Source organism: Pleurodeles waltl, chromosome 4_1 (genome assembly GCF_031143425.1).
Source record: "Pleurodeles waltl isolate 20211129_DDA chromosome 4_1, aPleWal1.hap1.20221129, whole genome shotgun sequence".
NCBI lineage: Eukaryota > Metazoa > Chordata > Amphibia > Caudata > Salamandridae > Pleurodeles > Pleurodeles waltl.
Genome location: NC_090442.1, coordinates 586919776 through 586934031, shown reverse-complemented (window position 1 = coordinate 586934031; position 14256 = coordinate 586919776). Strand labels below are relative to the sequence as shown.

Genomic DNA, 14256 nt, shown 5'->3' with positions numbered 1-14256 from the left:
ATCCGGCATTACAGATTTATGATCATCAGGCTCTAGGGATAGTCCCCTATGGTACTGAGCTGTGGGAACATATGAATGTGCCCAGGCTAGACCGAGCAGATAATCTATTTATGTGCCATCTAGTAGAGGTCACCATAAGTACCCCCTTAATACCATTCCACCTGGATCTTGGGCTTAGAGCCCTATCGGATAAAATAGGACTGCATCGCATTTTGTACTGGAGGAGAACCTAGCCTACCCCAGAGTTCCACGGCTAGATTTAATTGATTTACTCAGCTACGCGGATGCTTGCAACATTACTTGGCTTAAATCTGTGACGGCTACATTGGCAGAAATTAAGAAGGCAAGCGTATGGTGAAGATGGCTCAATTTCCAAGCCAAACATTAAAGCAGCCTACTGACCACAAAGAATCCTCACATCTATAGGGAAGATCAGGCTCCTTGGCTGATGTCTTTCTTTCAGTCAAGGATCACTATATTAGAGTGGATTTTCCAGATGAGATTGAGCCACGGTTAGGTAGGAGCCTGCACCTGCTATTTTTGGATGGGACCCTCCCTCTTCACTCATTTACTGCAAAATGGGCTAGAAATCCGGATAGATTCTGGATACTCCCGTTGTGATGGAATGTGTGTGTCAGAGAGCGTAAAGAGGCTCTAAGGTTATTAAGAGCGGACACCAGTAAACTGTTGATTTTTTCATTCACTTGCTACCTGCTGGCAATGTGGAGAGTAAGACAAAAAATATATAGCTCATTTAAGAAGCATGCTAGCGATGATCTCTTACATTTAATTCATCTTGTACCAATACTTCCAGTTTGAACCCAGATTGCGTCAAACTTTGAATGACACTGGTCACTTTATTTTGTCTGTTTTACTTATTTCATTTTTATAGAATTAAGGAAAACAGTCATATGCAAGGTTGTGTTGATTATGTAGCAGTGTAACCAGCCTGTTTAACCCATACCATTATATGAGGGCGTAACAATTACGTCCTTAGTCACGGTGGTCATGTGCTAAGGATGTAAATACCACCAAATCCCTCTTCTGTTGACGCAGCAGGATTTCTCTTTATCTAAAAACAGCTTCAGGAGCTGAGAAAGAGCTTTCCCAGCTCCACAGGCTATTTTCAGTTTTCACTGAAATGATGATCCGCACACAAAAGTGAAATGAGCAGTAGCCCCTCAGCTCATTTCATTTGAACTTCCTCGGTGCTCAGGGGGATGTTTCAGTCCCCTGAGCACCGACGCAGATAGTAGAGGTACCAATAGAAAGTGGTGACTCTCCCCTTTCCAATGGTACGCTTCACTAGTGGATCCCTGCTCTGGAATCTCATCAGGAGGGTGATCCTCAAGCAGGGATCCACCCACCAGACATCAAGGAGGGGGGGAGTGGCCCCTTGGGCAAGGGCTTTTGCTCCCCCCTGTTGCTTTTGGCCATAATCAGTCTTTCTGGCCCCCGGATATCAGCCCCCTCTGAGAGGCAGAAAGCTCACTAAGAACTAGGGATTCATTTTGTATATACATCTAGTGGTGAGGGCTGCCCTGAATGGGCATTGTAATGCCCCCACCTTTCCCAAAAATCTGACAGTTTTTCTGCCCCCACTGGTGGCAGTAGCCCCTATCTGCACACCCCAGGAGGTCAGAAAGCCCACTAGGCAGCAGGGATTTTTTTAAATACTTCTAGGGGTGGGGCCTCACCTGAATGGGTGTTGTAATGGCCCCACCCTTCCCAAAAATCAGCACAGTTTCTCTGCCCCCCTGTGTCGCAGATGGAGGAGTAGTTCCTGATCTGTCTCCTTCTCCCCCTTCAAACTCTTCCCCCCCCACCGAGGGAGGGGGGCAAAATGCCCACTAGGCACCAGGGATTGTCTCTCTTTTTGTTGTTTTATAAAGACATCTACGGGTGGGGCAGAAAGCCCACTAGATGTCGGCGAGTATTTTTTTTTTTTTTTTTTTTTTGAGGAGTGGGGTGGCCCACCATGGGCACGGCCATACCCCCACCTCAAATAAATGGGGACACAGTCTTTCTGCCCCCTCCAGGAGCCAGGTGGAGGTAATTACACCTGATCAACCCCCGGGGTGGTGAGGCGGGCAGACAGCCCACAAGACAATAGTGAATAAAAAAAAAAAGAGGGGTGGGGCTGTTCACCACCATGGGCATGGTTATGCCCCAGCCCCTAATGATGGGGGAACAGTCTTACTGCCCCCCCCACGGACTAAAGCATCTCATCCCAATGGCAAGCAAAAGGACATTTGACTCTTTTGGGTTTTGATTTTATATATGGGCCAAAACAGCTTGGATAGCTCCCAATATCGTCCCACTTGCAATGGTGAGTGGCTGCACTTTTTGGACTTGGGTTCTGAAAACTAAACCTCTGGGGGAGTCCAGGGTGGTGTGCTTCCACATGCACCTCACACCGTTTTCTTACCTACAATGCCCTGCAAACCTCCAACTGAAATCACACATTTTCCCTACATTTCTGTGATGGAAACTTAACGGAATCTGCAGGAATCCACAAAAGTCCTACCACCCAGCATTGCCCCATCTAAACTGATAAGAACTCTGCCCCAAAGTAGAGTCAGCTTAAAAACGTATGGGAAAAACTGCCCTTTTGGACCCACTTTCGTTCCCCTCTCAATTTCTACAAGTTTTTGGCCCTTCCCTGTCTCAGGCACTTCGCCCATCTACACAAGTGAGGTATCATTTTTAATGGGAGACCAAGGGGAATGCTGGGTGATAGGAAATGTGTGCTGTTCCGGTGATCCAACACAGAAATGTGAGAAAAATTAGTTGGTTTTTTTGTGTTTTTTTTTTATTAGCTACGTTTGAGGTTTGCAGGGGATTCTGGGTAAGAAAATGTTGGGGATCCATGCAAGCCACAATTCCTTGGTCTTCCCCAGGTATCTGGTTTTCAGAAATGTCTGTTCGATAGGTTTCCCTTGATAGACGCCTAGCCCAGGACCAAAAACACAGGTGCCCCACCCTCCAAAAACAGGTAGTTTTGTGATAGATAATTTTGATGTGTCCACAATAAGTTTTGGGCCCTTCCCTGGTGTGGGCACTTGGCCTACCCACACAAATGAGGTAGCATTTTTATTGGAAGACCTAGGGAAACACTAGGTGTTAGGAAATGTGTGTCTCCCATTAGATTCCAGAACTTTCCATCACAAATGTGAGGAAAATGTGTTTTTGTAGACGACTTGTGAGGTCTTCATGGGATGCTGGGTGACAGAACCTAGTAAGAGCCACACAAGTCACCCCATCTTGGATTCCCCTCAGTGTCTAGTTTAAAAAAATGTACAGGTTTGCTAGGTTTCCCCAGCTTAGTTTCCGGCTGAGCTTGGGCCCAAAATCCACAGCTAGGGACAATGAGTCAGTTTTGGGTAGAAAAATGTGATGTATCCATGTTGCGTTTTGGGCCGTTTCTATTTTTATTGTGAGACTTGAGAGTGGGGGAGGGGAAATGCTGGGTGGAAGGAGATTTGTGGCTCTCCTCAGATTCCAGAACTTTCGATCACAGAAATGAAGAGTAAATATGTTTTTAGGCAAATGTTGAGGTTTGCAAGGGATTATGGGTACCAGAACCTGGTGAGAGCCACACAAGTCAGCCCACCCTGGACTTCTCTGGGTGTCTAGCTTTTACAAATGTATAGGCTTGCTAGGTTTCCTTAGATGCTGTCTGAATTGAGCCCAAAATCCACAGCTAGGCACATTGCAAAAAAAGAGTCAAGTTTTAGTGGAAAAAATGTGCTCTGTCCACGTTGTGTTTTGGGCCATTTCCTGTTGTGAACACCAAGCATGTGAGGTACCATTTTTATCAGGAGACGTAGGGGAACACAGAATGGTAGAACACGTGTTATTACCAATTGTCTTCCTTTGCTTTTGCACCTTCCAAATGTAAGACAGCATGTAAGAAAAGTCATTTTGAGAAATGCCCTCTAAGTCACATGCTAATATGGATAACCCTAAATTCAGAAATGTGTAAATAACCATTGCTTCCAAACGTACTATTGTGTGCCCATTTCAGAAATACATAGGTTTTCTTCATAGCTATTTTTCACTCTTTATATTTTATCAAATGAATTACTGTATATCTGGTACACTATGAGAAACCATTGCAAGGTGCAGCTCAGTTATTGGCTCTGGGTACCTAGGTTTTTTGGTGAACCTACAAGCTCTGTATATCCCCACAACCAGAAGGGTCCAGGGGACGTAACTGTATAGTGCCTTTGAAAATCAGACATACTTAGAAGTTACAGATAAAAATGTAGATACAATTAGCTGCTTTTTCAACTTAATTTCAATATTTTTTAATTTCAACTGGGGAAAACCTTAAAGGCTCTACATCAGTGACCCCTTGCTAAATTAAATTCAGAATGTTTACTTTTCAAAAGTATATAACTTTCTGGGTTCCACCATTGATTTCACACTCATTTCTACCACTAACTGTGGAAGGAGTCTGAAACATAAAAAAAAGGGCTGTGTCCCAGTAAAATGCCAAAACTGTGTTGAAAAAAATGTTGTTTCTGCCTGTTTCTGAAATCTGGGAAGATTTTGATTTTTAGCCCAGCAAACCCTTCATTGATTAAATTTTCAGGGAACAAAACTGATTTTTTTTCTTTTCCAGCACTCTTCCCACCCCCCACCTTCCCGCCCCCCCCCCTGAAAAAACAAAATGTAGCTGTATTTTGGCTAATTTATCGTTCCCCTCCAGGGGCCTAAGCACAGACTACTCCAATAGCCAAAAAAGGGTCTAGCACTGGGGGGGGGAAAGGCCTAGCAGTGAAAGGGTTAATCTTGGTGTGTATGTTTTTTATTATCTCTGCTTGTTTTTAACCATCTTTTGTAATATGTTATGTTCTTTTTTGGGTTAGGCCGAAATAAAGCCTTTTTTTAAATTGATATAGTTTGTCACTTAACTCCTTGCCTGCCCTGTATTTTAAGTATTTGGCTCCTTCACATCAAACCAACACTTGAGCAGTAGGGGTGAAGAATATGTTCAACCAGCTCAATTGCAGTTTAAAAAAATCAAAACCTGAAGGCGAGACCTGAGCTTTGTCTTAACTGCTGTCTGAGTGCACTGCGTGCTTTCAATCTGTCCCAATCAGCTGCTTTAATTTCTATTATGAGACTCCTTGTTGTGAGCATTTTCTCATCTCCCTGCAACTTTCATTTGTCCAAACACTAAATTGGTGAGATTTTCACACAATAATTAACCTGCTACTTTATTGAACTTGGTGGATTACCTATAACATGGGCTGGACTCACAACATTTTGAATGTGCTTTTTAATATTCACAGTTGTAAATCTCTATCTTCATAACCTTATAACATACAATGATTCAAGAATCCAAAACAGTCTAATATTCTGCATTGGAAACACCCCAAATAAGTAACAGATGGCTATTCATGATGAACCATATACATTTTATGTTAATCAGCATGGGACCCCTAAAGAAACACTTCACATAATGTGTTTTAATTATTTTAACCAGGGATAAAAAGAAGAAAATGGTATTTAATATTTTGCTTTGGGAATCCTTACAAGCTGTCAAATATGAATAACATAAGCATTTTAAATGCATTAGGGTATCTCAAGATAGTTAAATTATACTTTCAATCACATTCATTTTAATGTACATACTCTGAGAAAACCTTTCCATATTGCCTGGCAGAAAACCCCTTCTTATTTTATTTTCTGAGCGGAACACATTTTCATGTGTTTTTTTTTTTTTTTTTTTTTTTTTATTGTAGTGATTTTAAACCATCTGTCATGTTCATGAGTGGGCAACAATATAGACTATACCTTATAAGTTGTTATGTTTTGAAAGTTCCACAAACACAATTTTGGTCATGTCCACACTCAGATAACACTACCTTTTGCTCACTGCACTTAGAATAAAACCTCACTTGTACAGAGAGAAGCTGAATAAACAAAATTCCCCTTCTGACTTATAATTGTCTTCTTTTCTCCACATTGTATCAGCAGGGAAAGCTTTCTAGCTTCTAAAATAATTACCACTTTCAACTTCATTGACACAAGTTCTCCCCTTCCAGAATTATAAATGTCACTCAAATTTAACACCATTCAAATAGATGTATGAAACATTGCAAGTTGCCTAAGAACATCACTCATATCAAATTTGACGAAATCTACAGTGCTCAGAGATGCTACAGAAGGCCCTTTCATCAGACAAGAAACACGGCTGTGCAGATAATTAATTAATCTGATGCTTTTGGAAGAGGGTTCTACTTTAATCGCTTTCTTGTTACCTGAATGATCACGCCTTTATCCACTCGCTGGAAATTCCATCTGTTTTGCCTACATTTTGCCACTGTCTACCATTTATTTTTGCCAGTTTTGTGTAATTAACTATCAACGGTTTGCAGAACTCTCACTTCAGGATTGCACATATAAATGGGAAAACGGCTATGTTCTCAAGCCCTGCAATCTTTTCCCCTAATCATCTAACACACAATCCAATTTCGCTTTTAGAAATAACACCATCACCTTTCGCTCCACAGTATGTAACACCCCTCCTAATACAGGAAACATGATTTCACACTTTCTTTGAGTCACCAAACAAACACTCATGGGCTATTTTCAGTTATTTTTCATGATTACGGTCTGCATTAACATAATCCTTCTATTTTGAGGCTAACCTTATCCACCAGGTAGCAGCAGATGCCAGGCATTAGTTGGAGCAACCCTTCATGGCCATACCTGGCAACTTAAACTTACATCTATGGAGATTTACTTACCTCAATGGCCCATTTCAGAAAGCTATTGTCTTTCTTACCTCCAAAATGGTATCAATCACTAATGTGCCTGTATCAGCTGCTCCACAATGTTCAGGAGAGATACGCTTCAAAATAAACATTGTTCAAGTGCTCTACCGCTTTTCTTAACCTTGGTTTACACAAGTTACTGTGTTGTTGTGCTGTCCCCTTCCCATTCCATTAACTAAATCCAAACAAAAGATCACTGGGCAGCCCATTTCTCGTTATTGCATGAATAACCAGTACAATTTAAGGGCTTTCCTTTTTCTAACCCCAGCAAGCTGATTCTACACATCTGAAATTCCTGCACCAAAGTTTTACTTGTCTCACAAACTTTTAGCCCTTTTTTACCAGGCACAGGTAGTAACCTTACAAGTGTACTGCTGAGGTTCTAATCACCAAAACAGTCTGCAAAACTCTACATTGTGATAATCCTGTTCAAAACCCAAAGCTTCACTTTTCAGTTATTCATTGTGAAATACTTTAGAGTTCCCTGTCCCCATGATGTACACTATTTTGGAAGTAATACATTTCTGGCTCAATATCTGGTCGCATCACCTGAACCTAAACACCCTGAAAGCGAGGCTGGCGTCTCTACTTGCATCAGTCCTATCCCTGGCTTTAAAACTACAAAACCCAACCTGGTGTCCACTCCTTACAGTGATCACGTCAAAATTCCTGCCAGCCCTGACATACGGTTTGGAAATATTTCCAGGTAAGCTTAACGACTTCATGAACATTGCGCAAAGCAAAGACTTTCGCCTTCCCTTCCACACAGCTCCTCGCCAGCGCAGATTAGATTGGAATTTGGATTACAAGACCAAGGATTAGCACAAAACAGGACATTGCTCAAATATGCCTCCTTATTAAGACTGGCCCAACCAAACACACTAAAGGCACTGATTTGGGAGGAAATCAACACAAACCGGGCGGAAGTCTCAAATCCATGTCTAAAGAGAATTGCTTCAGCCATAAAGCATCTGCAGGCAGAGGAGCTATGGCAAAAGTCTTTACCCCATAAACATTTCAAGCAATTACTAAATTACAAACAAATCAAGATGCTCTCCTGGAGGAAGGACAAAGACAAGTTCCGAAATCGATCACACTCTTGGATGACAATTAACACATGTACGGCTCCAACAGCACAGCCTTACATGGCATAAATATTAAAAACATCACCTAAAAATAAAGGTGCTACACACAAGACTCGGACTACTACCTTCATTAGAAGCCAAACCAAAATGGCTTAGACCCACAAACAGAAGATGCAGATTTTGCGCTCATCACCGGAAGGACTTCATACACTTCCTTTGTATTTGCCCCGCTCTACTAACCTGGAGAAAGCTGTATCTGAAAAACATTTTCAACGCCAGTGGTATCAGAACATGCCGGCAGGCTATCCTGTTTAGTCTGAAAGGATTGACTCCACAAGACATGGCATGTTTTGCGAAATTTATTTTAAAAACAGAACACTCCTTAAAACATGTCACAAAAAACCAAGATGAGAAAACAAGCCCTTGGCTGTCATAGGAAATGAACACGGTCAGCTCCGGGCTTATAAGCAATGGCTGCAGCATTCCCGCCAACTGCAGTCTGCATACCACACCTGTGGACTGGACTATTTATATTTTATTAGTCAAAAAAATAAAAACGCTTTCTGATGTTTCACCTAGATCCCCTTTGAGAAACGTCTAAGTTACCAGTCAGTAACTCACTATTGACACAGCATGTATGACTATACATCACAAGACGATCAACACATGAATAGGGCTTGTCTGGCCTAAACAACCACAAAGAAAGCAAGAATGTACTAATTGTTTTATGGTGTTCTTAACATTTCCTTTTGTACGGTTGCAATAATTTTAAGTAATTATGCAATAAAGCATAAACTTCAAAAATTCATGAATTGCTTATATGCATTACGATATGTATGACATCCTAAGTATGAGGTAGTGTTTAGCTGTTCCCCTACATACAACTTCTATACTTCAAAAATAATTTGCTATACGTTCTTTGCCTTCTGACCGGAGATTAAAAAAAACCTGTAATAGGTGCCAAAATTGCCCCAATACACTGCAATCTGAGGCTCTCTTTAGGTAGGCAGACTAACAGACCTGTTAGTTAATGGTGACTAAAATACTAACCTGATCCAAAATGTGAATGACACTTTCTTCAAGCAGTTCTTGACGGGGGCTGACCAAAAAGCCCCTTGCTGTGTGTGTTTTTATTGGTGATGACTTGCTCTCTGTAGCCCTACCAGCAGTTGTATCAAAACACATTAATTTTAGAAGCGAACAATTGTAGTATGTCTCTAAAAAGAATTTGATGTTAAATATTTCTAGCAAAAACGTATAAAACAAATGGGAGGAGTGAAAAACATTTGCAAACAAAGAGGTGCATAACTGTCTAGGATTGGGCTATGTTTCTGTGTTTGAAAATTAAGTTTAAAAAAAAATATTTACATATATATTTTTCGTCAATGCATTTTCACAAGCATTTCGTAAATTAAATGTTTTTACATGTAGTTTATAATTAATTTTCACGTATGTAGTGCACGCAATCTGCCATTAGTATGGCATTGCAACATGTTTTTCGAAAATCGAAGATCGTAGTATTTTCATTATATACATTCTGCACAACACTTTAACAATGTTTATTTTTCCTGTCACGTTCTTACTAGAGCAAGAGCGATGTGACACCCTCAGCCTTTGCTGGGTGAGTGCGAAACCCTTGTTGAAGTGTTGTGCAGTCTTGGACTGTCCCCCGACCTTTGGCTTACTACTTAAGGAGGTCTTCAACCAGTGCTTAATTAGTGCTTGATGTTTCCGGTGCTGGGCACCTGCACTCTTTTTTTGAGGGCCGGGGCTTACGCTTCTGTCTCAAGCATTTACTGCGAGCAAAAGACACATATTGGAAAGACGAAAGAAGGGGAAAAACAAAAAAGCGTCACAAAGGTAGAAAGTAGAAAGCTGCAAGAGTGAGCTGAAGGGGCAGGGAGTGGCTTTATATGGATTGAAAAGGCCAGAGATGGCTTCAGGATTACGCCGCTTCAGTATTCCGTGTTCCCACATTTAATTGCAGCAGTCGCTTGTTTAAGAGGAGGGCTTTGGGCACCAGCACGTTTTTATTTACAAATTAAGCACTGCCTTCAACCTCTACCGGCGTACTTCCAAAGGCTTGGTGTCCTGGTGCACATCCACATTCTGCGCAAATGGCTGGAGACTAGCTTGGGTTCCCATAACACACCTCTGTCCTACTGGGTGGTTATTCTGAAAACGTCCTCATCCCTTTTTGTGAATGGCAGCAGTTTGGACCCACAGTGATTTTCTCTGTCCCTTTCATAGGGCGTGTTTATCCCCATCATTTGTCTTGTAATGAGATGGGTGCTGAGAAAACTGTGCTTCTTCAAAGCACTAGTGCAAAATGTTTGAAAACTCCCTTTTGAAACACGAAACTCTGTGGGAAACAGGCAGGCATACCAAATCAGTAATGTTATATTTTTTAAATCTCTTGCCACTCATCATTCAGTTTATAAAATAATGACGCATGATGTTTGAAAAATAAGAACTTTTTCTAGATATTCCAAAACCTACAGCTTCCTGTCATCTTTTATTCCAATAAAACAAACAAACATTGATTTGTTTTCTCTTGCTTTCAACTGAGAAAGGACTTTGTAAATGTGAGCTTGTTTTATTAACCATTATGAAACTAAATATTTTTTTTTTTTCAGCACACTGACTGGCCAAAATGGAAGGCAATTTAGTTTTCATGGATACCAGTGACTAATGATGCACAAACCACAGATAAACAATATTTCCGTAATCTGCAAGTTGATGAGATGCAATATAAGGCGTAAATGAATGCTTCTGTCAAGCAGGACGACCGTGTCGTGTCCAACGTTTCCGTGCCCCAGGCCACTAGAAAAACTGAAACACTGCTGTATCTAGTGAGAGACACCCTAAATTGAAACTCCTCTGAAAACGATAGCATTATGAAGTGTTTTTCTCTTACCCTGCAATGGTCATTAACTTTATAAAAGAAGAAAAAGCAATATAGGATTTCTTTGGACGAGTTTCAAATTTCAAGTCCTATAATTTTTTTTGTGCTTCGTTAATAATATTTCGCTCTTTTATTTATAGTCCAGCAGCGTGCGTGAAGTGTTTTTGAACGAAACATTTCTTATATTTATGACATGTTTATATACACATAATATATACCGTGTAATTAATAGTCTACATATTATAATGATTATATCTTATATTTGTTATATGTAAGGCTTTGAGACAGAAGTGCACTTTACAGTGAGCGTGTATGAAAATACACTCATTGATCGGAGGAAATAAAGGAGTTACAAAGTGACAATGATTTGTATGTTAATCATCAATGATGGTTTATTGACAACATTAGAAGATCTGTATAATTGCGATTTGGAAAACTACAAAATTTCGGTTTTACTTAAGATGGGAAGACTATTGCATGCATGTCCTTTTTTTAGGTAGCAAAAGAATTTTGAAGGAAGATAAAATCTAGATTACTAAGAAATCATCCAACATCTGTTGAGAGAAAAGCACAAAGTCGAATTGCTGGGGAACACAGGTCATGCGGGATTGTCTCTGTTCTGTTCAGCTATCTTCTTTCTTTGAGCTTGGTTCTTAACACTTAATGTATCTTCAAATGTATTGACTTTCAGCAAGTGTTGTACCAACTTCAGTTGGTTGTTTCTTTGAGCGGAAGAACATGGCCTTTATCTGTTTTAAGTACTTTTGGAACATAATTTACAAATACCAATTTGAGCACAGACCATAAGAGAGGCCGTATACGTTTGGGGGGAAAGATTCAGCACAGGGAAAAAACCTTTGAGTATTTAATAAAACCTACATTTTGTTCTCAGTAATTAGGAAATTAAGCATATTAATGCAAGAATAGTGTTATTTCATCTTCAAAAAAATATCAGCAACTCAACACATACTGTATTGGTTTAAAATAAAAAGCATTGAAGGCAATATCTCGATCTGCCTACATATTAAAGGATCGCTTATAATCGTGTATTTTCACATATGTTCTTGAAGTGCAGAATATTGATCTGTGTAAGCACTGAGTGGGACGCTTGCCATTGTTTGTTGCTTAATTCATTAAAAAAAAAACGGGCCACAGTAAAAAAGACATTGGTCATTCTGATTTAAATCAATATTAGTGTATCGAGGTATATTTAACGGTTTTTTGTTTTTAACTAAGTTGTTTGAGGGATCTAATACACCAAGCATATTGTTTCCTCCAATAGCTGAGAAGTAAATTGGGAGCAAATAGTCTTTGTTCTGCAAATTCAAAAGGAGACTCCTTCTCATGTGAAGATTGTCAGTAACTTCAATGGTCAAACTTTAGCACCTCTAACCAGAATATGGTACAGAGGTTTAAGAAAATAATCTGAACTATCTCCAAATGCTTGTTTGTAAGTGGCAATAGATCAGCTTTCAACATTCTTACCACATGTTCCCTTAAGGTAGACTTCTGATTTGGCTGAGAGATTGATTTTGCTATTTTCTGTGTACTTGAATGTATTGTAGATCTTCAAGCTTGTGGAGTAAGAAGGCACATGATTAGAAGAGTCTGATTTCAGAATGTGGCCTATGTGGAAAGAAGCATTGTCATACTTGAGTTTGAGGGATGCATCTTTCATGCTTAGTCAGACTTGTGGTGTAACTTAAAACATTGAGTAAAGCAGTGACAGTTAGATTTGCACTTGGACATAACTTGCCATACTCCAGGTGGCTGAGTAAGTGGCTATAACAATTGTGATGTGTGGTAGGTAGAGTCTGGGTTTGAACCATGCAATATGACCAGTATTATGTTTAGAGGCATGCTCCAATACTCTCATGGTGATATTATACTTGTGCTTACTCATGGAGTGTGACTTACAAGTGTAAAATAGTAGCTTTACCGATACGCACCATTAGCTTCTAATTTGACAGAGGGATTGTCACTTCATATGTTTAGAAACAATATTTTCTTTACCACCAGAATTCCTGGTGGTCATAGAAGGTCATTTTTAGAAGACCATTAGCTATACAAAGAGAGTACCACCAACACACTTTTCCTGAACTGCGGCATGGTCAAGAGAACACGGTCAGGAATGGAGCATCGGTCTACGAGAGAATGTCTGTAGTTTAGGTAGTAACAAGATATTGATGACACTGTGGTTCACCTGGTAATAAAAGAAGAAAGTCTGAATTACCTGCATTTAGCCATAGACAGTCAGAGTGCGGGGCTGAAAAGATGCAGTCAACCTTGGAATGAATTTGAGTAGTCTAGCAGCCTCGTCATTGGAATATTGACAGTACATACAGGGGGACCCAAGGTACAGCCTCTAGATGTATGAGGTCCAAATCAACAATGTAGGAGAATCCTAGTTGTGGAAAAATGCAATTTACTTGTGTTGCAAGAGACATATTGCAGTACATAACTCCCAGGGTTCTTAGTTCAGTCAAGATGGTTGGTAGGTATGCGTTCCTTGCGCCAGACAGAAGTAGGTGGTACTTTGCCCAGTTTCAAGAGGTGAGTATCTCTGATTTTGATGAGGTGATCATGACCTGGTAGAGTAGCATCAAGAGGACCACTGTTTTGAATTATTGGTCTAGGGTAACGGTACTGATGATCTGTGGGACGTTTGAGATTAACAAACTCTGGGTGCCATCTATGTAATGTACCAGATAAGGTTGAATGATTTATTGATCACTAGAGGTCTAAGACATGCATTAAGATGGAGAAGAAAAATTGTGGAACCTTTTTGGATGTCCGTATAAGAGTTGTAAAGAGTAAGGCAAAAAGTTGGATGTATACCAATGTTGAATTGTTCAGAAAGGTAAAAGGAAATTCAGTCCAGGACATGGCCACTCCAGTTTTGTGAACGAGGTCTTCAGAGCATCCACAATGGCATGCAGGGAAGATTCCTTCCATATTCCATGGTGAAATCCTCTTTGATGGGCCGCAAAAATGTGTTTTCTTTGTGAAAAGCAGAGATCAGGGCAAAAGTTGATCTTTCAATGAATTATCCATGGAACAGACTATTGGAAATTGGTTGGAAGCTGGACAGCCTTTCAGGTTGATGTCTTGTTTTTTAAGGATTGAATTAACTTAGGAGTTCTGGCAATCTTGCCAGACAAAGAATCTGTTGATGATCGTCGCTAACAACATGGCAGAGGAGGAATGACTTGAATATTTGAGGGCATCTGGGTTTTCCTGGAGAACTAGCAGTACCACTGGCCTTCCCACCCAACTCAAAATTGACGTCTGTGAAGGAAGGTGGCATTGGTAGGTGGGCAGATATATTCTTGGGTAATGAGGATTTTAGAATCTACAGTCTATAAAGCAGTTTCCTGTCTGACTTGTTCATATGGGATTTTTCCACTTTTTTTGGATTTTGCTGCATTAGATAGAGTCTGCTAGTGTTTCACAACAGGCAGTGCCAGAGGGGGTGCAC

At 40.3% G+C, this 14256-nt stretch overlaps 1 long non-coding RNA gene across 1 annotated transcript in view; it reads left to right on the top strand.

Moving 5' to 3' along the window:
- Positions 1-11618, top strand: part of LOC138288543 (uncharacterized) — a 261421-nt gene extending 249803 nt beyond the window's left edge. The window contains exon 6 of the long non-coding RNA XR_011202448.1: positions 10510-11618. This is a non-coding gene — a long non-coding RNA (uncharacterized lncRNA). The remainder of the gene's footprint in view (positions 1-10509) is intronic.
- The last annotated feature ends 2638 nt before the right edge of the window (positions 11619-14256 follow it).